Below are 27,137 nucleotides of genomic sequence, written 5' to 3' on the forward strand. Positions count from 1 at the left end.
CTCCATGGGCCAAGGAGGTACCTGTGGCCACTTCTCCATCCTCTTCTTCATTAGCCTCTCTACCTAGAGTAAGAGAAGGAGAAGGTGGGGCCCCAAGACAATGACTGAGTCCCTTCATCTTCCTGAGAACCATAGCCAAACGGGCCACCACTGGAAGGTCGGAGGTGAGAGAACTTGGGGACTAAAGGCAAGTGCTTTGGAGTCAGGCTGACTCAGGTTCCTATTCCGTCTCTTCCAGCTGGGCAACCTCGCGGAATTACTTTAGCCTCTCTGAGCTTTCCTCCTCTATAAATGGGGATAATAAACCCTACCTCACAGGTTGTAGTAAGTATTGAATGAGATTGTATAAAGCATGTATGCAGTTCCTGGTACATGGCAAACCCTTAAATTATAGGTTTTATTAATAGTAGTCATAAGAGCGTACTTTATCAATTCTAAAATAGTTAATATTCTGAGAGCAGGCTGCGTCTTCTCGATGGTGCCGTACAAAGATAACGGGCAGTGTTTTTCTTGGTAATCTGTCAAATAATGGTGCACCTACAGTAGAGATGGAGTCTTTGATTTAATGAAATTTGATAGTAAAACCCCATCTACAGTGAGCACAGATGAGCTGAAATCAAGAAAATGGAATTGCTAAAACCACGCAGTCCCTTTTCTCTTCTCTCCCTCACTGGAGAGGCTGGTGGGTGACTTGGCTGAGCTGAGAAAGCATGTCCGGTGTCTCAGCGTGAAGCCTGGGAGAGGACTGAGCCATTTGTTGGTGGATGAGAGCCACTCCTCCTTTGGGCGGGTCCTTTACCGCACCCCCTTCTCTCTACTGTCTCCCACTCTTCTTCCTGGTGTCTCCCTCAGCCACTTAGTGCCCTTGCTTGTTACCTTGACACCACAGCTCCTACTTCCTTCCCGTTTCCTGTCCATCTTCCCCCTTCCCCACTGTGAAGAGGAAGGCCTAATCCAGCATGTCACTCGGCTGGTAGAGTCTGTGGTCCAGAACCACCCTTTTTTCAGGGCCAAAGGAGGCAACAGAGATGGTCTGGCCCAATCTTCCCATTTTTATGGAAGAAACTGAGGCACAGTAATTTATCTGAATGCCTTGGCCCTGTCAGTAATAAACTATGTAGACCTTGAACATGTCATGACACTTTTGGGGGGAAAATGGTAACTCACTTATTTTCATGTAGCCTCAGGAAACAATAAAGCTAGATCTAATTAACATTTTAAACTAACTGCTTTGGGCAAAGCAATGGCATCGATGTGCACCTGACCACACACATCGCCTATTAGGGATTGAGTGTCCTCTGAGGGGAGATGACCAGATGGGCATGCTCAGAACGCTCTCCTGGGACTTCCTTGACCAATTTTGTACAAATGCAAACTGGGGCCACTTGATAGCAATAAGGCTTTATATTTGAATAGGGCATTCCAAGGATTTCATTTACAGCGAATGGCAGCAGAGAGGCAGGGCTGAACCCAATCATGAACCAGTTACAAGCTTCAGCTTGCAGTAATTAAAAAGGTAACCTCTGAAGTCCCTTGGATCTGAGTTCAAATACTGCTGCCTCCCTTCCCAGCTATGTAACCTCGGAGGGATGAATTAATTCCCCTCAGCTGGGCTGCAAGTTTCTCATCCTTAAATCTGAGCTTTTATTGATAGCACCTACCTGATGGGGTAAGAATGAAATCTACAGATGGAGCATTTATGGACCCCTGGAATATCGCCAAGTGCACTGTAAACACTAGGTGTGGTAATGGTAGGTAATGACCTAATGACCTCATTTGAACTTCACAGTAAATGCGGTAAATCCCCATCTTACTGATGAGAGAACTAAGATCCATTGAGGTTAGGATGTGCCCCTAGAGGATCCAGCCAGTCTGGGACACAGGCATCCTGATTCTAGGACCAGGGCTTTTTTTTTCCCCTACCACATGTCCCTTTGTTGCTGTGACGATGGTGTTGCTGGGGGTGGGTGTTGAGTTGCTGTGGGTCTTTATGATTCACTAGGGCCAGGTTGGGGGACTGAAATGGATTCTGCACCAAAACAAGTAAGTTGCTCTATAGATGCAATTTTTCTGGGCAAAACACTCATGTAGTTTCTCTGGCTAGTTAAAATTATGCTGAAGATGGAGCTTTCTAGAATGTATGTATTTTTTTCCCACTGAAATAGAAGAGAGCTTAGCCAAAAAACATCGTTGGCCTCCTGAGCTAATCGATGAATGAAGAGGCTGTTGGAGGGATTCTGTGGCGAATGCATCTGTGATAACCCTTTCCTCCAAAATGCTGCAGTTTTTGTAGAAAAACATCTGGGCAACCATCAAAAGTAGAAGCCCCGGGGGTGCCTGGGTGGCTCAGTCGGTTGAGCATCTGGCTCTTGACTTCAGCTCAGGTCATGATCCCACGGTTTGTGGGTTGGGGCTCCGCGTCAGTTTCTGTACTGACAGGGTGGAGCCTGCTTGGGGTTCTCTCTCTCTGTCCCTCCCCCACTCATGTGCTCTGTCTCTCTCTCTATCAAATACACTTAAAAAAGTAGAAGTCCCTTCCCCCCCCATGACACAAACCCTGTGAGGATCTGAGGGGTATGCAGGTCATGTAGTGTTATGATCATGAACATGGGCTCCACAGCCAGCCAGCCGCTGGTTCGGTCACTTACTAGATGAATGTCCTCAGCTGCTGTAACCTCTCTGAGCTCAGCCTTGTGGTGTTAGTGAGGGCCACCCGAGCTCCTGCGTATGTAGTCTCCGTACTAAGCCTGGCACATGGGCATTGTTGACCGATGTTCGCTATTTTTGCTTCCTCCTTTGCGACTCTACAAGCCAACGTCCTCTTTAGAAAAGAGACCCAAGTGGTATTAGGTGGCGGCGGAGCTAGAAGCTCTTTGCTGATTATCCCTCTTTTGGCCACCTCTGGCTCTATTCAAGAGGGCGGCCCAGCCCCATCAGAGAATTAGAATTCCTTTAACGTCGCAAAAGAACGATTAAACACTTGAGATGCTGACTCTCCATAAAAAGCCTCCAAATACTTATGACCTGTTTCAGAGAATTTAAAACTCTAAATGGCAGCTAGATAGGAATGGTGTCTAGGGCTCAAACATGGAACAAGGGAGGGTAAGTGAGACGAAGAAACAGTGCGCGCTCTAACCTAGGCATTGTTTCTTTCATTACAAAACAGCCAGATGATTTAGGTTATTCTGTGAGAAGTGTGGTCAGTTTGGTTTTTCTTTCAAATCCCTCATCAGCTGCTTTAGTGTCATTAAAGAAAACATGACGACTTCTCCACTTCTCTGTTGGCTTCTTTGTACGTAGATCCATCTTTCCTCTTACTTTCACGGTGGGGTTCGTGGGGTTGGGTTGAGACACGGACCCCAAAGGAGTTCAGTGGTTTGGTTCTCCTTCAGATTCTTTGTCTACTACTTAACAAATGAAGGGTATTTCTATTCATAAAGTCAGTATGTTACAGAAACAGATTGTGTCGTCCAGTAGAAATAAATCCATGTTCTGGAAAAAATCCAGGAAGACCTTTCCCACTCCTTACAATTCTTCCCCTCTGAGTGTTTTATAAGTGATTCCCCCCCCCCCCCCCAACTAGGCAACTCACTGGTAGATGAATTAGTAAAAAGAAAGCACTTATTCCTGAGGAGTGTATAATTTAATCGGTATTTATCAAGTACCAATGAAACCTGTAGCACGTTCTAAGGCTCTGAGGATCCTGCAGTGAGTATATATTCCGATGAGAGGGCAATAAACAAGCAAACATCTAGCATATCAGATGAAAATAAGTGGTATGAAGTAAAACAGCATCCCCTGACCCTGGCTTACTTCTACAAGAAGGCTTCTGAGAAGGTGCCATTTGAGCAGGAACTTGAAGGAGGGGGCTGTGAGGGTGCCTGATATCAGAGAGCAGGAGTTTGGACTTGGGGTCCTCTCTGACGACCCCAGATCTCACACGGCCTTGTTCCATGTCTCCTTACGTGGCCTTAACCCCCCTGAGCCTCTGCTGTCTCCTCTGTGGAGCAGAAATGAGGATTCAGACAGCACAGGACTCCCTTGAGTAGTGAGACCCCTGGAAAAGGAGCTGGTGCCTGGCCAGGCTGGGTGAAGGGGAGTTCCTGCCACTTCCGTTTTCACCCTGGCTGGATTATTTCTGAAGGAGGGTCGGGGAGGACTTTCACCTGGTTACACATCGCTCTGGGTCACACACTCCCAGTATAGTTCTAAAACGCTTTCTAAGTTTCTCCAGCCTGTTCATCTCTGTTTCCAGTAAATTCTGTTCGCAGATGTGTGTAACCTGGTTTTCTTGCTTCCTCCGGTCTTGGGTCTTCTGTGGTGCTCCCCACCTGAGCATCCTCCATAAATTTCATGACACCCTGTCCTGGGTCCTCCGTCAGGGTTTTGAGTCAAGGTATTGGTGGGTCAGAGTATTGAGTCAAGGCAGATTAAGATCCTGTTCTTGGAACACCTCTCCGTAACTGGGCCTAATACCTTGTTTGTTTGGGATTCCCATCCATTTTCAGCCTCCGTTTGGAATCTTTGGACCGATGGAAAATAAAATCTTTCCCAAGACCCACGCGCATTCAGCTCAGTGCCCTCTTCCCCATACCTTTATGTTCTCAACTATAAAGAGAACTGTACTTAAGTCCTCAAGATCCTCACCTAAACATGTCTATGGGGCTTTAAATGCGGATCACTCTTTGTTTATCCATCTCTGGTATTCTGACCCTTCTGAATTTTGCTGCCCTGATCTTTATTCCACAACCAACAATGGCCTATATCCTACATGAATCTCTCCCTGCCCTTTCTGTTTTCTTTCTATATCACTATCATATGTTGTTGGTCTTTTTCCAATCTTCTGACATCCCCCTGTGTGCAAGGTAATTTTTCAGAAATAATTATTCACCTCCGCTGCACCATTGTTCGGTAAGCATGTTAGTCAAATTCCCTTATTCCCTGAGGGCGTATGTCATCTGGAGCAGCTGATTTATGTATGTTTGTGTTTGCCAAATAGGCCCGTACCTATTTTTTGTCTGAACTTCCCCACGTGAGTTTATAACTCTCGGAATTTCACTTATTCTTATATTTGTAAAGGAGTTTAGCATTTCATGTCTTCACGTTTTTATTTCAGCGTTTGCCTCTTTTAAAAACCTAGTAGATCTGTGTTCTTTCAAGATTCTTGGCCTATGCTTTATGACTCAGGGTGAGCTTACAGATTTTAAAGCTATTGCAGAGTGTCAAGTTCTTGTGTTTCAACTTGTTTTGTTTGGTTTTTCCTCTGAGCTTAATTGATATGGTCCGTTGTCTGGGCATCTTTTCTTGTCTCAGGTATTCAGAATTGTTTGGTGACCCTAAGTTTCTGACATGGCTGAATAGGTGTCCGCTTTTTTTTTTTTTTTTTCTTAATTTGATCTAGAGACTGGAATTAAAGAATTATGAACTATAAATTTCAGGGGGAAAAAAATAGCAATGGAATATGCTGATCTGCTTTTTAGAAACCACCAAGTCGCTCCTCTTGCCAAAGTGTACAAGTTTCCACTATGTGAATAGTTTGGCACTAATTATTCACTCTTTTCCTCAGGGAAATAATTTTCTTCCACCCAGCCTATCTTCGTAAGATGGCCTTGCCAAATCAACATGATTTTAGAGAACATTTTTCTGAAGTTTATTCAATTGCTATCTGTATCCTGACTTGGTCGATCCCTCCACCCTCCCACTAGAGACTCCTGAAGTCACAGCACACATTCCTGCCACTTATTTTTAGACTATAATCCAACGCCCTTGTTTTACTAAAGACAAATGTTTGACCTCAATAAGCAAGGACATGTAAATCTGTAACCACTCTGTGCCAGTGACTACTCCAACAGAAAGCTCTGTTTATAATGCAATAACCCTCGTTCTTAACAAGCTTTACAAGCAATAACCCTTATTCTTAACAAACTTCACGAGCTGGTGTGGCACTTGACTTTGAAGCTGGTATTGAAGTACGTTCAAGTGAAGCCCCATTGTCATTTGGAGCTGTTAGCAAGGACCATGTAGTTACTGTGCCAATTTTATTTTATTCAAGCGGCATTAGATTTGGTATTGATTAGTAACTTGAGCAAAAATGAGCGCTGAAAACTAAATTTCCAGTCTTAACCGCATGGCCATGTCCACCTTTGTCATGGATGCCCCATGCCAGGATGGCAAAAATTAAACTCTGATGGCAGCTGGTTGCAAAGAGGGACCAGCCTTGCTCTGGTGGCCTCCCCCTGCAGCTTACAAGACGCGGGTGCTGTTTTCTGAAAGCAGACTTTGAATCTTAAAACCCGCAGTAAGCAATGTTTTTGATAGCATCCGTTGAGGTCCCTGCCGTCCCGGTATCTGGAGACATATGTATACATTTTCTCTAAAGAGCTCAGAGCAGAAGTTAAACCATTTGGAACTGAACCATTTTCTGCAGGCGAAAGAATGTATGAATCATAGGCTACAAGAAGAGAAATTCCAAAGTTCTAAAATCTTCAGAGCCATGGGAAGAGGAGGCACTAGGAAACACTGGAGTATTTTGTCAGTACAGACCACTCGGTGGGTGAATCTACATATGATGCCACTCTGTACGGAGGATCAAATCCCTTCCCTACTTCTTGAGGTTTCTGCATGATTAGAGGACCCGAAGGGTAGGAAATCTTGCTGGAGACCTTCTGGGAAGGGAGCAATGGACATTTCTCTAGTCCAGACCCTGGTCTCGGGCATCTGACAGCTCCACTTGGCAGAGGGCCCTTGTGGTCCCCTTGGTACCGGAGGGAGCCCTTGATTTCTGTAAAGCACCAAGGACTCCTTTGATGTTGCAGGATGGCTACATGGCTGATCCAATTTTAGTCAGGAAATCTACCTTATTTAAAGTGTGGCTTTAAAAACCTTTAAGACAGATTAAGCCCTTGGAACGGACCCCACTTTCAGTGGGACTGAGTTGATTTAGTCCTCTTTCTGGACCCCCTTCAACTGCTCGGATGTCCCGGACTTGGCCAGGTGGAACTGTCTGTGCACGGATGGTAATGGGCTGTTTGGCTCGCTCCCTCTGATTACTTCCAGAAGTTGCAGAACATCTTGTCCCCGTTGAGGGTCTTCAGTTACCTTTTTCTTTTTTCTTCCTCTCTACCCCCAAAAGGGCCCTTGTTTCAATGCGTTCACGTCCAGCCTTTCCTGGCCATGAAAATTACGAGACTGGACACTAATGGCCGCTGCATTTTAAATCTGTGTGTAGCGTCCCCAGCGAGCCGCACACCTGCAACTTTGAAGGCTCTTTCAATCACAGCTTTTGAGTCCCAGATGCATCACATGAGATGCGGGCTGTGCGGGGAAGAGTTTTTAACCACACACGTGCCGGGATATGAGGCTTAAGCCATGTGGCAGAAGGAGCAGATTGACTGCCTTTTCTAAAATGTAAAGCCTTCTTCAGATCGATTGGACCTGAGTTGTAATGTATTGGTTTTCCAGAGCTGAACCCTAATCCATTCAGAAAAGAAGCATCAGGGTTCTGATCTCTCCCCCCCACCTCCTCCACGCATTCCCCTGGAGTTAGGCGCCTCAAACGCAGCACAACTGCATCCGGCTGGCATTCTAGGGCCGGCGGCAGAGTTTTTCTCTCGCTGCCGATCTTGGCCCTTAGGTCTCGAGACTAGGTCCCACTCAACCCAGGGGTTTTGTGGGCAGTGTAGTAGAAAGTACGGATGAGACACAGGCACGGTGGCTTCCCACCCAGGGGCGAGCCAGACACCCACCCTTCAGGCTTGTGTTAAGCATGTTCTCTCGCGATGTGTTCCGAGTGCCAGGCTTGGAAGTGGGTTTTTGGTGGTATTTTGCTGGTGGTGGTGGTGGTGGTGGATTTTTAGGAGACCTTTGTATTTAGCCAAGAGCTGATTGAAACGAATTGCCATGAAATTTCTTCACATACTTCGCGTCCTCTGATAGCTCACGTTCCAACCGAGAGTAATTAGGGAAGCACTTAAGAACAGTAGACAAGCCCCGCCCAGCCTCAGGAGACTCTGTCCCAGCTCACCCAGGTCACTGACTCCCCCACACCATCATCCCCAAAGAAGGAACTGGAGGCACCAGGTTGTGTGTTTAATGAGAAAGGAGAATGTTGTTCACTGAAAGCTCCCATCACCCACCCCCCCCATCCCCCCATTTTTCAAAGACCTTCTCTTCCTTGGCTGTGTGGTCCTAGGCTTTTGTCAGGTGGAGGGGAATAGTACAAGGGAGGGTGCCCGGGACTGCCCACGGGTGTGGGGCTCAGGCAGATCTGAGAGACTCTTGAGTCTGACGGCAGAGTGAGTGTTGGGTACAAAGTTGGGTTAGAGAAAACGGAGAGAGGGAGAGGGTGCGTGAATACTAAAGGAAGCTGAAAAGTGACCACTCCTTTGTAACTACTCACTGTGTACGTGTGTTTGTACGCATGAGGCCACTGGCTACCTGTTGATACAAGCACTGCAGTGTGCCTCCCTTTTCTATCCAGGTACAAGGCTGGACATGGGGAGGGCTAGAACTCCGCCCTCGGACAAAAGATTCAGTTGATTAAGAAAGGGCGGACTTCTGGCCATTGTACGCCTGTGACTTCAAGGGTGGTGGTTACCGTTTCAAAGCTTTTATAAGCATGCTCGTAATTCCTCCACAGTTTGCTGGCTCTTTGACTCCACTAAAAAGCACCAGGTATTCATGCAAGTTGGCTGCCTTTAAAAAATTATACACCTTGTCTGCCTGTTTTGAGGCAAATCACTTTTTGTTTAAAATTTTTTTAATGTTTTTATTTACTTTTGAGACAGCAGGAGCTGGGGAGGGGCAGAGAGAGAGGGAGACAGGAACCGCAGCAGGCTCCGCACTGTCAGCAGAGAGCCCGATGCGGGGCCCGAACCCATGAGTGATGAGATCGTGACCTGAGCTGACGTTGGACACTTAGCTGGCAGAGCCACCCAGGTGCCCCTAAGGCAAATCACTTTCGACAGGAAAGGCTGTATACTTTGCCCACCACCGCCTTCAAATGTAAAGAAAATAAACCTGGAAGTGAGTCTCTTCACCTCATAACGTGCCAGGATGACAGCTGGCTTGGGATATAAACAAAGCAATAAACAAAATGTAGATTTTCCTAGGAAATCTAAAGCCACGTGGGAGACCGTTCGATTTTGCTACCAACAGTGAAAAGAATGATCCCTTGGTTAGAGTGGAAAGTCTGCATTGATGCTATTAGTTGTGTTCTCACGTCATAAATGCAGCCTACCGCATCTTCTTGGTGTTTTTTAACCAAGTCACTGCATCACTAGGTGTAGAAACAAGCAGAGGAAGAGAACCAGCTACTTCTAGAAAAACAAAGAAGTGATTTTTTTTTTTTTTTTTTCATGAACACTTTATGCTTCCTCCGTGTAATCAAAGGGTCTCGAGGGGCATTTAGAGCCTTCATCCAAGGAAGCTGTGTCCCAGCAGGATCTGTGGAACTCTTTGTAAATAAGCAATGTGGGAGCAGAGGTGCTGCATTGGGAATGGAGTGGCTCTGAGATCTACCCCCCGAGTTGGTAAATCGGTCCTGCTGAACAAGTTTTTATAAGGCGCATTTGTAGAATCCGCTGTGTTCTTGGACGAAGATTTAGGAGAATGGGGGAAACCTGAGGTCAGGAGCTGGCTGTGGTCCAGGCACCATTCCACTTAGTAACATTTCTAGATACTTGACTGTGACCGTTTTTGTGCTTGCCCTCCACAGGAAGAGTCCCTCAGGGGACAGCTTTGGTGGCTGTGCCCTTTGTGTTGGGATCATCCTCTGAAGGAGGCAAGCAGTGACAATCTCCTCACAGGGTGATAGAAGGCTTCAGTTATGGGAGAAAATCTCTGTTAGGCATTTCCCAAGAGATTCCCACGAGTGTTGGACTTGAACTTGAATATAGGAGGTAGGCTGGACTTGAACTTGAATATAGGAGGTACATTCGCAGATGAAGGGCATCCTGTTAATGTGGTTCTCCCTACCCATTTCTTTATGGTTAAATAAGGAAAATCGTGCTACCTTGTTATGTGGAATAACCAAGAAAACCATGATAAGATCGTTACAGGGTGTTGTAAAATGCTTGTTTAAAAATAGGTGCAAAGACTTCAGCTCAGGGGCAAGGGATTGACCCACAGAGCTTACACTGGTGCAGTCCCTGAAAATCTCTCAGAAGTAGTGACCTTGATAAAGTCTAATACTTTGGCATTGGAGCTTCTCCATGTGTAAAATGGGGTAATGGTGCCTTTGTCAGCAGTTATCAGATGCCATGCCAAGTGTAGAAGGTAAAATAGTCCCAGCCCTGTGTGCTTCATGAACAAAGCCAATAGATGAAGGAGGAATAATCAAGGAAATGAAAGCAGGAGGGAAAGAGCATAAAGAGGGGAGATTTTTTAGGGAGTACCTGGCATCCTCATGGCACTGGGTTTGGGGAGCCGATTCAGGATCTGGGACTGATCATTGAGTCGACTCCTCCTTTCTTGGCTCTTGCCCCCTCCCCCCAATTTCTATAAAGAGAGCACCATGGTTCTTGTTATAACTGATAGTAACATTTACCTCTGAGGACATAAATATGGTGTCTGAAAGTTATCTGTAAATAGAGCCGGAAGAAATTAACATTTCGCTCACAAGGCAACAGGCCAATTTATTTTATTAGATTGATTTCTTGCGTGCCCTTGCCGGTAATCAGAATTAAAGATTTCTGTTCTGGATGGAGGGGGCAATAATTCACTTGTAGCTACATCAGGATGCAGGGTTTGTGTCACGGAAATAGCATTTCGGGAGAAAGACCCCGATTGCAACAGAATTTGCAAAAAGGACCAAAAGAATCATGCTCTCACCAACCAAACAACAAAGCCTGGTCTGTTGTTTATGGAGTGTAAATAACCTAATGAAATAGGCTTAGTTTCTAATGGAAACAGCAATATTGGTGAGTATCATGTAACTTGGATGATATCCTTTGTGTTCCTTAAAGTCGAAACCTTTGAGTTATGCAGAAAGAAAATTCTATTTCTCTTCTGACTCAGCCATGAGGATTCATTATATTCCAAGATTGACAAACACCTTTTCCATCCATGACTTAATAGAAAACCATTTTCATTTACAGCAGGTTAACACTACTGGTTTCTTACCTTCCACACTGAAGCACAATCTTTTCTTTCCACTATAATGTTTTTAAAGGCCATTTCTTGGTCATTTGCTTAGCAATCCTTACAGCATTGCAGCGAGTTAGGTCAAGCATCGCCATGGGCAAGGACACCGAGGCCCCCAGAGAGAGCAGCCTGGCCAAAGCATATGGCTGATGAGTAGAGACCAAAAGAGCCCAAATCATTTCACTCTTGATATACCGCTGTCTTGAGCTCTAGAAGACAGTTGAGATGCTTCTCCTGAACTTTTTCACCTCTTTTTCTAAAGACAGGTTCTCTTAGCCTTTGGTTGCACACCAAGTGGCCAAAAGACAAGGCCTGCTCTCCCCTTTTATCAACTTCTGACACTTAAGGTTGAAGGTCGGACCTTACCCAGAAGCATAGTGCACTTGGAAAAGGCCTTGCGAACACTCTCAAAGAATCCACAGTCATGAAGGAAACGATGGGGTGATGGGGGCTGTCCTGTGCTCTGTAAGATGTTTACTAGCCTCCTGGCTCCTACCCACTAGATGCCAAGAGCAACCCCCCCAGCCGTGGCCATCAAAAATACCTTTTAGATATTGTCAAATGTCTCTTGGGAACAAAACTGCCCCTGGTTGAGAATTACTCTTATGGACTCTAATTCCTAAGGGGAGAGTGGGGCCCAGGTTCTATTTTTAATAAGCTGCTCTGGCAAATCTGTTTCCTGTGTGCACTTTATTGGGCCCTTTCCTTTCAATACCCCATGTCCTCCAGCCCCTGCTTCCACAGCCACCTAGAGTATTAAAAGTAAGTCTCATTTCTTCCTTTGCCAGGCTTAACTGTGCAACCCAGAAAGCAATACACTAAATAAACAAAATCCCGCCCTGTGCTCATGAGTGACCCTCTTTGCATCTAGGGAGCATATGTGCTCAATAACAGTCTTTGGGGGAGAATGTTCCTGCTGTTCTTTTATAAGCCAGGAAAGCAATAAATGAGCTCCCCTGCTGGGACTTTTACCCCCAAAGGAAGAAGAGAAGGTCAGTGTAGCAGGCTGCCGGAGCGGGGTGGGTGGAAATGTTGGGAGCAGAGGATGCCTGGCAGCTTTCCACGAGCAAAGGCTGCACCTGAACTTGCCCGCAGTAGGGCATCCTCAGCAGAGACCCACCAGCCTGCAGTCCGGCACAAGCTGGGCACTGGCAAGACTGACTCTGATACCTGTGTTCCAGCATGAATGACGTGGAGGCTTTCGAGAATTCCACTGTTTATTCTGTCCCCTGTGGCCAGAACTTCCTCCCCAAAAGGTCTTATCGGGGATGTTATTCCCCAGCTGGAATGAGGAAAATTTCCTCCGGGGACTGTCACGGTGCTGTGCTGTGGAAGAGCTGGCCCTTGTGCGGGGATCTTTATGGAAAGCAAACGTTTTGTTTCAAAAGAAGCCTGGTGGCAGTCTGGCAGCTCAAGGGCTTCCGGTCTGTGAGTTTCCTTGGGGCTTTCAGCTCCGGTGGCTGATGGCCTTGTCGCAACAGGTGCTTTCTTGAAGAGGACACTGAATGTGTTCATGGTATTCGTATCCTGCATCCATCCCTTCCCTAAGTCCTTGCACAGTCATATTTAGAAATAACATTGCCTTTGTTTTCTCATTCGAAGACATCCCTGGGTGCTGGGGGTGTCAGCATGTGGCTTGTATATTTCCTCAGCACAGCGGCCGAGCCCTTTAACTCCTTTGCAGCAAAAAGAACAACTGAGACAGAAAGGGGTTTCCAGTCCTCAAAGACACCGCACTGTGTCTGTTCCCTAAACATTCCTGAAGAGAGAGAAATAAATACATCACCAGGATGTTGTGATAGAACAAAGAGCAGCAACACCCGTGTCTGGAAGGACTTGTCCTAAGATCTCTTAGAACTCCAAGCGTTCGTTCTGGTCCAACATCAAGAAAAATGAAGTGCAGAAATTGTGGATCACCAGCAGTTTGGTTCAAACGGATTACAAATGTGGGGCATTTCAGCCTCACGTTTAACCCTTGCTCACGGTTTACACAACAATTAGGAGTTCTTTCACCTCCCTTTACACTGTCTCCGGGCTTATATGTTTACATGGCGGGGAAACATCAGAGCAGGCAAAACCAAACAACCAGCGTCAAGCTAAAATAATTTATACTAAACATTTTTTTTGAAAACTAAATATTATCCCAGCCACCGTCCGTTCTGTGTGCCTCATCCAGGGAGCTATGGGTATAGAAGGTGAGGTGGAGCCTGTGTCTGAGCCAGGCTGAGCCACAGAATCTTAAGATTTTCTTAGAGCCATTGAAGATGGTCCCATTGAAGCCTCTCACTTTATAGGGGAGATGCCCTGAAACATTACGTGGTTTGCTTAGGAGAAAACAACGAGCTGGTGCAGAAAAAGGGCAGGTGGCATATCTTACTTTCTGACCTCGTTTTCTGCAAATACTAGAATTCTGTTGCCCACAAAGTGTTCCCTACCTCATGTCCACAGCGTTTCCTTGCTGGACAGAAGTGCAGAAGTTCTTGACGGGTGCCAGTTGAGTTTAACTTCTTCGAAGAAAGAGTAAAAAGGCTGAGAGCTCTGTGTGTTGTGATGGGGGGTGGTTGGAGGGGACCATAACCTAGTCCCACCGACTAGGGGGAGTAAATATCAGAAATGTACTTCCTCACAGTTCTGGAGGTAGAAGTCCATGATCAATGTGCAGGCAAGCTTGGTTTCTTCTGAGGGCCATGAGGAAGGGATTTATTCTAGGTTTTTCTCCTTGGCTTATAGATGGCTATCTCCTTTCTGTGGTTCACATGGTCTTGCCTCTGTTCCTTTCTGTGTCCTAATTTTCCTTCCTTATAAGGTCACCAGTCACATTGGATTAGAGACACCTGAGTGACCTCTTTTAACTTCGTAAAAAAATTTTTTTTACATTTATTTATTTTTGAGAAACAGAGTGAGACAAAGCATGAGCGGGGGAGGGGCAGAGAGAGAAGGAGACACAGAATCTGAAGCAGGATCCAGGCTCTGAGCAAGCGGTCAGCACAGAGCCCAACGTGGGGCTCGAACCCACAAACTGTGAGAGCGTGACCTGAGCCGAAGTCAGACGCTCAACCCACTAAGCCACCCAGGCGCCCCTAACTTTCCTTCTTCAAAGGCCCTATCTCCACACAGAGTCCTATTCTGAGGTACTGGCGGTTAGGACTTTCACATCAATTTTGGGGGGGTACAACTTAGTCCATACAGCGTATGTACATGCACATTTTTGTGCAAAATAGGAAATGAGAGCAACGGAAGGAGGGAGAGAAAACAAGAACAAGAGTCCCTCAGAGACCTGTCGAGAAGCCGTAAATTCATGCCAAGACCATGGCAGGAGACTGGAGAAAGAAAAAGTGAGGAAAGAAGAGAAGATGGGGCTTGTACCTGGCCAGATCCTGGGACCCTTAGAACTTCCTGTCCTCGCCCGACGGGGCTTCGGGTCTTCCGAGAGGCCAGGCTGAGGGTTAGGGCATCTTTGTGTGCCCCAGTTTGTTTGGTTTGAAACTAGACTGCCCAGGAGCCCGTTACATAAGGAGAGGGGTTGAAGAGGGCTGGCGCTGGATTGTCTGTCCATCCTGGTAGCCACTAGCTTCACGGGGCCACTGCACAGTTGAAACCTGCTGCTTCCGGGCGGAGATGTGCTCCAGCATAAGACATACGGTAGATTCCAAGGATTAAAAAAAAAAAAAATGTGAATTATCTCCACTTTTGCTCAGATGGTGAAATAGTAATATTTTGGGGGCTGCTGGGTGGCTCAGTCAGTTAAGTGTCCGACTCTTGATTTCGGCTCAGATCCGGATCTCCTGGTTTGTCGGGCTCTGTGCTGACAGGCCGGAGCCTGCTTGGGCTTCTCGGTCTCCCTCGCTCTCTCTGCCCCTCCCCCACCTGTGTGTGCATGCACGCATGCACTCTCAAAACTGAACAAAAATAATAGGAATATTTTATATACTGAGTTAAACTATATTAAAATACCTGCTTTTAAAAATTTACGGAACGTGGTTGCTAGAAAGCTTTACTTATTGGCTCTTACTAAACTTCTACTGGACAGCTCTATGCTCTAAACTATGCGTGGAAAAAGATGGGAGGGAGTTAGGCTTGAACTATTTTGAAAGGTTAGAAACTATACAAACGTGTGTGTATATAGATAGACAATTTTTCTATCTTGCATTTATTGATAATCACATTTCTCTTATTTGCTTTTTTTTTTTTTTTACAAATATGTTTTTAAACATGCAGGGTAGGATTTTGCAAATGTACACAATAGTAGAAGAGTAGAATAACTTTCCCATTTTAACAGTTGCAAACATTTGATAGTTTTACTTCCTCTGCAACCCCATCCCTCCCTTTTTTTGCTGGAATATTCTTAAAATTTTTGGTGTTTATTTATTTTTGACACACAGAGCGAGTGCAGGCGGGGGAGAGGCAGAGAAAAAGGGAGACGCAGAATCTGAAGCAGGATCCAGGCTCTGAGCTGTCAGCACAGAACCTGACGTGGGGCTTGAACTCACGAACCACGAGGTCATGACCTGAGCCAAAGTCCAACGCTTAACTGAGCCACCCAGGCACTCCTGGAATATTTTTAAAATAAATTCCAGAAATTATGTAATTTTACTCAAATACCTCAACAAAATGTTTTTCATGTACTGCATATTATTCTGACTTTGGCATGTCTTACTAGATTAAACTATTCTCTAGACATAGGGACATTTTTCTTCAACATAAATTTGCAGATTTTCTCTATCGTGAGTAATCTGTGATGAAGATTTTTTTTTTTTTTTTACCATAAATCATTTTTAGGCTGAATTCTTAGATTGAGAATTTCTTATTCAAAGTAGATCTTTTAAAAAAATATTTGATACGAAGGCCAAATTGTTTTCTCAAACATTTATACTCTCATCTGCTTTTGGTCAACATGTTTCCTTATAAACCCATCTACCAGCCCTGGATATGATCCCTGCTAATTTGATACATCAAATACTAGGTCAGTGTTGTTTCTTTAATGGTAACATTTCAGGGCGCCTGGGTGGTTCAGTCGGTTAAGCATCTGACTTCAGCTCAGGTCATGATCTTACAGTTTGTGAGTTCGAGTCCTGCGTCGGGCTCTGTGCTGACAGCTCAGAGCCCGGAGCCTGCTTCCGATTCTGTGTCTCCCTCTCTCTCTGCCCCTCCCCTGTTCATGCTCTGTCTCTCTCTGTCTCAAAAATAAATAAAATTTTTTTAAAAAAATATTTTAAAAATGTATGGAAAGCCAACCATAAAACACATTTGGAAAATAGAGAGCACAAATATTGTTTCTAACCAGATTGCACTAATACAGCTATTGTTATTTTCCTGTTTTGCATATGAAAGCAGGTATTTTGCATAATTCTAATCAGCTTAGAATATTTGTGGATGGAGTGTTTAATCTTGTTCAAACATATCAACCTTTGCCTCTTACATTTCTTTGAGGTTTGGAAAGTTCTTCAGGATGAGGTCTGAAAAGCATTTACGTTTTCTTCTAGGCTTTGCAGCATTTTCCACAGCCCCATGTTCATGTCTTTCTTTCTCCATCCTGGAATGAGGGGTGCTCTTCCAAAGCCCTTGTTCGCCCTGGTCAGTGTATGTCCATTTCTCTCAGCCCTGGTCACCGTACTTTTGGCAACGAGGCCAATGCTCTCTGAGTCACAGCTCCTGACTAAGTTAGGCCCAGGGCTCTCCCTACCAGGTAATAAGGTCTGTCCAGCAAGGACGCTCTGCCATGCTCTGGTGACAGCTTGTGCAACCAACCCTCCAGCTTCTCACACTCTGGCAGCCCACGGTGGACACCGACCCGTCACATGCCAGCTTGCTCTGCACCCAGCGTCTCCCTGCAACTGTCTCTGCCCAGAGCTTCATGCATTACCGAACAACTGTCTCTCAGGATACAACATGTCCGTCCTCCCTTCTCCCTTGACTTTTGTTCTCTCGCTTCTTGGGAATCCCAATCTCCACATGGATGTAAAAATAAGTGAATGTGATAATGGCAGCTTGTTTGTCTCAAAATCGTAGCACCCACAGTACTCTACTTTTCACCTGGAATAACCTCTCTGTACCAGAGAGCAGACAGAGGCACAGAAGACGTGCCTCCTCCACTCCTGGAAGATTCTATAGATTCTGTCCTGTTCCCTGAGTCCAGCGTGGAGCAAGGGTAGAGCTGTTGGGTTTCTCAGTTGGCTCCAGTGGCCCTGTATCCTAGATTGTGTTAGTTCATTGCCTGCCCTTCTAAGTTCTCTTCTCCTCCCTCTGTCTCCCCCTCTGTCTCCCCCTCTGTCTCCCCGTCTGTCGGGACTCTTTAGGTGCCAATGTCAGTAAACCAGCAAAAACAGAATGGGTCATGAACTGAAACCCCAGGCATCACTGGATCTCGTGCCTTTCTCCCCCGGCTGTTTTTTCCTCAGTGATTGCTTCTTCCACAGGCAGCTTCTTGCCACAGTCACGCACAGTCCCAACTCGGATCTGACATGGGTCACGTGTGCACCCTGGAACCAAGCCTTTTGGCTATGGATATCCTGACTGGCTAGGTTAGCTCATGTGCCTCACCCTCCCCCCCTCTAAGGGAGGCTGTGCCCAGGGCAGGCAAAGGCAGCCGGTCCACTTAGTCTGGGTTTGGTTCATGCTGGTCAATCATCTCCACTCATGGGTTGCTGTGTAGACTGTACTTGATTTTTAAATGTTTTGGCTCTCCTCTCTGGGTGAGTTCACATAATTGATTGGCAGGCCCTGCCACTCTCAAAGGGAACATGCTGAACAGACACAAGAGGTTAGACAATGACTTTTGTGTTCTAAAGAATTTTAGGAGACAGAATGGCAAAGCAATTGAACATGGGTGCTAAGTTTAGATCAACTTAGAAAACCTAAAACTTTATTCCCAGGACTTGGCACATAGTGGGCTCAAAATTAATATTTCTTGGGGGGATAAGTGAATGAAAGAAAAAGTGAACTATATTAGACCATAAACATCACTTAATTGTAGGGGGGAGTTTTGCTCATGTAATGGGCTTAGAATCCCTCCACTTCCTCTCTTGATTATTGGGGAAGATCTAAATCTGTCAGTGAGGGGTGTCAGCTTTCACAAGAGATCTGTCTTCGCAGAGTCTGGTAGCTGACAGCCCTGGGGTGCCCCCTACCCCTGCTGAGGCTCTCTGTTGCACTGTATATTCCCCTCCACGATGGATCCGTGGCCATGGGTTTTACCACTGATCCAGTGGGGAATAAGGTTTCAGGCTTACTGAGTAAAGGGAACAATGCTGATGAACGTAAAAACACACGATACGTACAGAGAAGGCCAAGCATTTCCTATGAGTAATGAAGTGTATGGAAGCGAGCGTGCCTCCAAAACAAAGCCAAGAAATGTTCTGGAACTAAGAACCTTTATAATAATTGAGCCAGCACAAGACTTGTGGAAACGGATATTGGGTGTGGGGAATTCATGCAGACCCACTCTCGAAAAAGATTTTGAAGCCATCAGATAGTGAGTACCACACCAAGTTAGGAAAACGCATTTAAGTCAACAAATTCCTAAAAGAGAAGAACGTTAGTTACGGTGGATAATTAAATAAGTTATTTTTCTGAGTCACAGGTTCTTTGCACCATGAACCTGGGAATTAGCTAGTCCATTACACATACAGAATTAAAACTATACTCATTCACTGAAATTCTGTCTCGATTTATAAAGATGAAATGAAGTTGACCTTGGTGCTGAGAATATAGAACTGGATTTTTAAATTCCCGATGATGTATTTCAGTTGCTGCTAATGTCTATAAACACACTGGATTTTTTGGGGGGAGGGCCCAGGGAGGGGAGTTGGGGTGCCGAAAGAAGAAACCTTACTGACCCAGTGGGTATTTAGCCCCTAATTCATGCATTCTCTATCCCTTATTTGGCTTTTATTTTTTTCCTTCTTTTTAATTGATGTACAATGTTAGTGTCAGATGTGCAACACAGAGTTTCAACGTACATGTACATTATGAAATGATCACCATGATAAATTTAGCTTCTGAAATCTATACAAAGTTGTTATATGCTGCACATTACAACTGAATGAATTATTTCTTTTATAACTAGCACATTGTATCTTTTAATCCCCTTCCCCTATTTTGCCCGTCCTCCACCCCCTCCCCACTTGCAACTACCAGATTCTTCTCTGAATCTATAAATCTGTTTTTGTTTGTTGTTTTGGTTTTTTTTTTTAGATTTCTCATATAAGTAAAATCATATGGTATTTATCTTTTTTTTTTTTTACTTGTTTCACTTAGCATAATAATCCCTAGGTCTATCCATGTTGCCACAATGGCAAGATTTCATTCTTTTTTTATGGCTGAGTAATATTCCATACTCTGTGTGTGTGTGTGTGTGTGTGTACACATATATATATATACCATATCTTCTTTATCTATTCCTATGTTGATATACACTTAGGGTGTCATAGCTTGACTGTTGTAAATAATGCTGTATTAAGATAGGGGTGCATATATTTTTTTGAAATAGTGTTTTTGTTTTGTTTGGATAAATCCCTAGAAATGGAACTTCTGGATCATAGGATAGTTCTATTTTTAATTTTTTGTGGAAACGTCATACGGTCTTCCGTAGTGGCTGCACCATTTTGCATTCCTACCAACAGTGCAAGAGGGTTCCCTTTTCTCTGTATCCTCACTAACACTTGTTATTTCTTATGTTTTTGATTATCCACTCTGACTGCTATGAGATGGTATTTCATTGTGGTTTTGATATGCATCTTCCTGATTAGTGAATTGACCATCTTTTCATGTGTCAGTTGGCCATCTGTATGTCCTTGGAGAAATGTGTATTCAGGTCCTCTGCCCATTTTTAAACTTGGATATTTTTTTGATGTTGAGTTGTTTGTGTTCTTTATCTATTTTGGATACTAATCCCTTGTCAGTTATATTGCTTGAAAATATTTTCTCCCACTCAGTAATTTGCCTTTATGTTTTGTTGATGGCTTCCTTTGGTCTGCAAAAGTTTTTTAGTCTGATGTAGTCTCACTTATTTTTGCTTTTGTTGCCCTTGCCTGAGGAGACAGACCCCAAAAATATGACATCAAAGACTGGCATCAAAGAGTTCACTGACAGGGAACATGGGTGGCTCTGTCAGTTGACCATCTGACTCGATTTCAGCTCAGGTCATGATCCCAGAGTTGTGGACTGAGTCCCACATCAGGTGCCACACCGTGTGTGGAGCCTGCTTCAGATTCTCTCTCTCTTCCTCTGTCCCCACCCCTGCTTGCACATGTGTTCACTCTCTCAAAACAAAAAACAAAACAAAAACACTCACTTCCTGTGTTTTCTTCTAGGAGTTTTATGGTTTAGTCTTACATTTAAACCTTTAACCATTTTGAGTGTATTTTTGTGTATACTATAAGAAAGTGGTCCAGATTCATTCTTTTGCATATTGTTGCTTAGTTTTCCCAGCACCATTTATCGAAGAGACCGTCTTTTCCCCATTGTATACTCTTGTCTCCTTTGTCAAAGATTAATTGAATGTAGAAGCTTAGGTCTATTTTTGGGCTATTTTGTTACATTGATCCATGTGTCTATTTTTGTGCCAGTATCATACTGTTTTATTATAGTTTGTAGTATAGTTTGAAATCAGGGAGGGGCACCTGGATGGCTCAGTCGGCTAAATGTCCGACTTCGGTTCAGGTCATGATCTCATTGTTCGTGAGTTCAAGCCCCACATCAGGCTGTGTGCTGACAGCTGAGAGCCTGGAGCCTGGTTCGAATTCCGTGTCTCCCTCTCTCTCCCCCTCCCCCACTTGTGCTCTCCCTCTCTCTCCCAAAAATAAATAAACATAAAAAAAAAAAAAATGTTAAAAAAATAAAAAAGGAAATCAGGGAGCCTGAAACCTCCAGCTTTGTTCTTTCTCCAGATCGCTTTTGCTGTTTGAGGTCTTTTGTGGCTTTGAATAAGTTTTAGGATTTGTTCTAGTTCTGTGGGAAAAAAAATGCCATTGTAATTTTGAAGGGGGTTGTATGGAAGCTGTAGATTGTTTTGGGTAGTATGAACATTTTAATGATAATAATTCTTCCATGAACACAGACTGTCTTTCCATTAATTTGTGTCTTCTTCAATCTCTTCCATCAGTGTTTTAAAGTTTTCAGAGTACAGGTCTTTCATCTCCTTGGTTAAATTTATTCCCAAATATTTTATTCTTTTTACTGCAATTATAAGTGGTATTATTTTCTTTTTTTTTTTTTATTTTTTATTTTTTAACGTTTATTTATTTTTGAGACAGAGACAGAGCATGAACAGGGGAGGAGCAGAGAGAGAGGGAGACACAGAATCTGAAACAGGCTCCAGGCTCTGAGCTGTCAGCACAGAGCCCGACACGGGGCTTGAACTCACGGACCGTGAGATCATGACCTGAGCCGAAGTCAGACGCTTAACCGACCAAGCCACCCAGGCGCCCCTAAGTGGTATTATTTTCTTAATATATCTGATAGCTTGTTATTAGTGTATAAAAATGCAACAGATTTATGTATATTAATTTTGATTCTTGCAATTTTATTGAATTCACTAGTTCTAATAGTTTTGGGGTGGAGTCTTTAGGGTTTTTTATATATAGTATCATATCATCTGGAAATAGTGACAGCTTTGCTTCTTTTCCAATTTGGATGCCTTTTATTTGTTGTCTGATTGCTTTGGCTAGGATTTCCAATTCAATGTTGCATGAAAGTAGTGAGCATAGGCATCCTTGTCTTGTTCCTGATCTTAAAGGAAAAACGTTCAGCTTTTCACCTTTGAGTATGCTGTTAGCTGTGGGTTGGTCTTATATGGCCTTTATTATATGGAGGTATGTTACCTCCATACCCCCTTTGTTGAAAGTTTTATCGTAAATGGATGTTAAACTTTATCAGGTGATTTTTTGGCATCTGAAATTATATAATTTTTACCCTTTGTTATTTTTAATATGTATCACACTGATTGATTTTTGTGGCTATTGAACCATCCTTGCTTCCCTGGAATAAATCCTACTTGATCATAATGTATAATCCTTTTAATGTATCGTTGAATTCAGTTTGCTAATATTTTGAGGATTTTTGCATCTCTGTTCATCAGGGATATTGACCTGCAATTTTGTTGTTGTTGTTGTTGTTGTTATGTCTTTGGTTTTGGTTGTCAGGGTAACGGTGGCTTTATAGAATGAATTTGAATAGTTTTTTTTTAATAGTTTGAGAAGAATTAGATATTAACTCTTCTTTAAATATTTCATGATTTTCACCTATAAAGCTCTATGATTCTGGACTTTGGGAGTTTGGTTACTGATTTCATTTCATTCATTGTAATTGGTCTGTTCAGATTTCCTATTTCTTCATTATTTAGTCTTAGAAAATTGCATGTTTCTAGGAATTTATCCATTTCTTCTAGGTTTGTCTTATTTGTTGGCATATAATTGTTCTTTGTAACTCTTATCCTTTGTATATCTGTTGTATCAATTATAACTTCCTTTTTATTTCTAATTTTGCTTATTTGGGCCCTCTTTTTTTGTTTTTCTCAATGAGTCTACCTAAAACTTTCTCAAGTTTATCTTTTCAAAGACCCAGCTCTTAGTTTCACTGATCTTTTCTGTCATCTTTTTAGTCTCTCTTTCTTCTCTGATCTTTATCTTCTAACTTTTGTCTTTGTTCTTTTTCTAGTTCTTTTAGATGTAAGATTCGATTGTTTGAGATTTTTGTTTCCTGTAGTAGGTCTGTTATCACTATAAACTTCCTTCTTAGACTGTTTCTGCTTCATCCCATAGATTTTGGAACATTGCGTTTCCATTTTTGTCTGTCTGTTACTTTTTTTTTCTTTGATCTCTTCATTTACCCAATGGTTGTTTAGTAGCATGTTGTTTAGCCTCCACGTGTTTGGGTTTTTTTGGTTGTTTTTCCCAGTTTTATTCTTGTAATTGATTTCTAGCTTAAGACTGTTGAGTTGGGAAAAGATGCTTGATATGATTTCAGTCTTTTTAAATTTATTGAGACCTTTTTTGTGGCCTAACATATGATTTATCCTGGATGAAGGATGTTCTATGTGCACTTGAGAAGAATGTGGATTCTGCTGTTTTTTGATAGAATGCTCTGTATATGAAGTCCATCTGGTCTAACGTGTCCTTTAAGGCCAGTGTTTTCTTATTTATTTTCTGTCTAGATGATCTATTCATTGATCCAAGGGAGATGTTAAAGTTCCCTATTAGTATTGCCAATTCTCCCTTTATATCTGTTATTTGCTTTATGCATTTAGGTGTCCTTATGTCGGGAGTGGTGTGTGTGTGTATGTGTGTGTATTTACAATTATTATGTCCTTTTGTTAGATTGACACCTTTATTATCACGTAATGCTCGTCTTTTCTCTTGTGGTAGCCTTTGTTTTAAAGTCTATTTTATCTGCTATAAGTGTTGCTACCCCAGTTTTTTGTTTTTGTTTTTTATTGCTTCCATTTGCATGAGATATCTTTTTCCATCCCCTCACTTTGTATGTTTCTTTAGGACTAAACAGAGTCTCTTGTAGGAAGCATATAGATAGGTCTTGTTTTTTATGCATTCAGTCACCCAATTTTTTTTTGTTTTGTTTTGTTTTTTTAAATTTTTTTTAATGTTTATTTATTTTTGAGGCAGAGACAGAGCATGAGCAGGGAAGGGGCAGAAAGAGAGGGAGACACAGAATCTGAAGCAGGCTCCAGGCTCCGAGCTGTCAGCACAGAGCCCGACGCGGGGCTCAAACTCACAGACTGTGAGATCATGACCTGAGCCGAAGTCAGACGCTTAACCGACTGAGCCACCCAGGCGCCCCACCCAATGGTTTTTTATTAGAGCATTCAGTCCATTTACATTTAAAGTAATTATTGATAGGTATGTATGTATTGCCATTTTGTTTATTATTTTCTGGTAGTTTTGTAGTTCTTTGCTGCTCCCTCCTTCTCTTGCTCTTTTCCCCTGTGACTTGGTGACTTTCCTTAGTGCTATGTAAGAATTTTTTTCTCTTTACTTTCGAAGTATCTGTTCTAGGTATTTGGTTATTGATTACCATAAGATTCATATATAATATCCTATGTATATGGGAATTTACGTTGATGGGTGTTTAAGTTATACTATATTTTTTACTATGCTCCCCATGATTTCTGTTTCTGATGTTCTATCTTACGCTTTTTTTAAAAGGTGGGCTCCATACTCAGTACAGAGCCAAACATGGGGCTTGAACTCACGACCCTGAGATCATGAGTCAGTTAACTGACTGAGCAACCCGGATGTCCCCATTTTTTTACATCCCTTAACTAATTATTGTAGGTCTAGATGATTTTACCACATTTGTCTTTAAAGTTCATATTAGCTATGTAGGGGGTTGATCTACTACCTTTATCATATGTTTACCTTTACCAGTGATTTTCATAATTTTCTTATTTCTACTTATAGCCTGTTCTTTTCCACTTAAAGAAGTCCTTTTAATATTTCTTGTAAGGCCAGTATAGCAATGAACTCCTTTATCTTTTGCTTGTCTGGGTAACTCCCTGTCTTCTTCAGTTCTGAGAAATAAACTTGCTGGGTAGAATACTCTTGATTGTAAGTTTTTTTCCTTTTGGCACTTAACTATATTGTGCCACCTCTGGCCCTTCTGGCCTGTAAAGTTTCTGCTAAAAAATCAGCTGACAGTCCTTTGGGGATTCCCTTGTATATAACCAGTTTTTCTCTTGCTGTTTTTTAAGATTCTCTTTATCTTTCACTGGTGACACTTTGATTATAATGTGTGTTGGTGGGAGTCTTTTGGAGTTTATCTTACTTGAGAGACTCTGCTTCTTGGACTTGGATGTCAGTTTCTTTCACCAGGTTAGGGAAGTTTTCAACCATTATTTCTTCAAATAGATTTTCTGTCCCTTTTTCTCTCTCTCCCAGTGTCTCAGAAATGTTAGTGTGGCTTAGTTGTCCCTTAAACTATTCTTTTTACATTATTTTTGCTGGGGTTCCTGGGTGATTCCATCGGTTACCCTCAGTCTTGATTTGGGTTCAGGTCATAATCTTACGGTTTGTGAAATCAAGCCCCCTATCAGGCTCTGTGCTGATGGTGTGAAGAGCTGCTTGGGATTCTTTCTCTCTCCATGTCCCTCCCTTGCTCGTGTTCGCTCTCTCTCTCGAAATAAACAAACATGAAAAAAATTATATTTTTTCTTTTTCTGTTTTGATCGTGTGAAACATTAATTGCTGCTATCTTCCAGATCACCAATCCATTCTTCGCCACTTAATCTGGTCTTGCTTCCCTCTAGTGTATTTTTCATTTCAGTTATTGCTTTCTTCAGCTCTGATTCTTTTTTTTTTTCTGTCTTTTTGTTGAAGTTCTCACTGTATTCATCCATTACTCTCCTGAGTTCAAAGAGCATCTTTATGACCATTACTTTGAACTCTTTATCTGGCACATTGCTTATCTCTGTTTTGTTCTTTTGAGTTTTTGTCTCGTTCTTTACTTGGAACGTTTCCCTCTGTCCCCTTACTTTACCGAATTGTGTTTCCATATATTAGGTAGATCAGTTACATCTCCCCATCTTAAAGAAGTGGCTCTATGTAGAAGGTGTCCTGTGGGGCCCAGTAGTGCAAAAGCTCCTAGTCACCCAAGCTGGGTGTTCCCAGGGTATCCCCTGTGCAGACTGCATGCACTCTTCTGTGGATGGGCCACAACGGTTATGGGTGCACTAGTGAGCTGGGCTGGCTGAGAGACCCAGTTGTGACTGCTGGTGAGCACAGCTGGCTGTGAGGTCTGGCTGTGACGGTTGTAGGTGCTCTAGTGTGTGGGGATGTCCCCCCAACACCCCCCCCCAACCTCCCCATACTGCTTGGAGGGGGCTCCAATGATGGCTGAGGCTGCCTGCCAGGTGTGGTGGGATGGGGATCACTCAGGAGGGGCTCTGGCTGGGGCAGGTGGGTTGAGTACGGTGAGTTCTCAGGGGGACACTGGGGGTGGGACAGGTGTTGCTAGCACAGTAGATAGAGGGCATCAGAAATGGCTCTGCGAGTGCCAACCTAGGTAGAAGGGGAGTTAAAAAGAAAAAAAGTGATGCCCGCCAGCACTTCATTCCCCAGAGAATGTTCCGGTAGATCCCTCCCCCTCTGGCACATGCCCTAAAATTAGTCAATGGATCTCCTTCATGTGTACCCCAGGTGCTTTTCAAACTGCTGCCTCTGTGCTGGGACTGGAGTGGTGAGACTGTGCGTGTGCCCTTTGAGGCCAGAGTCTCGGCTTCCTACTAACGTCCGGCTCTCTTGGACCTGAGCGCCACTGGTTTCCAAAGCCACACATTATGGGGGTTCATCTTCCCGGGGTGGAAGGCTCTTCGTTGCTCAGGGAAGGCCTCTATGGTTTGATAGCCCTCCCGTGCGCAGTTAGCTGGGTCTAGGCTATGGTCCTGACTAGACTGCATCTCTGCCCTCTGACCTGTTTCAGTGTGGTGTTTTCTTTATATCCTTGGTTGCATAAAACACTTTCCTGTGAGTCTTCTCATTTTCAGAGATAGTTGTTCTAAATGTAGTTGTAGTGCTGGCTTGTCTGTCAGAGGAGGTGAGCTCAGGATCTTTCTCCTTGGCCCATCTGGATTCTGCCCCCAGCTGTGTTTCATTTTCTTTCTTTTGTCTTTTCTTTTTTTTCCTTTGTCTTTTCTTTCCTTTCTTTCTTTTCTTTCTTTCTCCCCCTGCCCCACCTCTCTTTCTCTCTCTCTTTCCTTATCTCTCTCTCTCTCTCTTTCTCTCCGTCTCTCTCTCTTTCTCTCTGTCTCTCTCTCTTTCTCTCCGTCTCTCTCTCTTTCTCTCTGTCTCTCTCTCTTTCTCTCTCTCTCTCTCTCTCTCTCTCTCTCGCTCTCTTGGTCTCTGTTTCTCTCGGTTTCTCTCTCTTTCTCTCAGTCTCTGTCTCTGTTTCTGTCTCTCTCTGTCTTTTTCTTTTTTTTTTTTTTTTTTTTTTTAATTATTTTTAGGGAGAGCACAAGTGGGGGAAGTAGAGGGGGACAGAGAATCTGA

General features: G+C 43.6%; 1 protein-coding gene across 4 annotated transcripts in view; it reads left to right on the plus strand.

Moving 5' to 3' along the window:
• LNX1 (ligand of numb-protein X 1) overlaps positions 1-27,137 on the plus strand; it is a 121,280-nt gene that overhangs the window by 36,992 nt on the left and 57,151 nt on the right. The window contains exon 1 of one of the 4 annotated variants that reach the window (XM_042984516.1): positions 2,019-2,043. The exons of the other annotated variants lie outside the window; for them this stretch is intronic. The gene's annotated coding sequence lies outside the window, so the exon portion shown is untranslated. Of the gene's footprint in view, positions 1-2,018; positions 2,044-27,137 lie in introns of those variants that run through there. 4 annotated transcript variants of the gene reach the window in all.

Source organism: Panthera tigris, chromosome B1 (genome assembly GCF_018350195.1).
Source record: "Panthera tigris isolate Pti1 chromosome B1, P.tigris_Pti1_mat1.1, whole genome shotgun sequence".
NCBI lineage: Eukaryota > Metazoa > Chordata > Mammalia > Carnivora > Felidae > Panthera > Panthera tigris.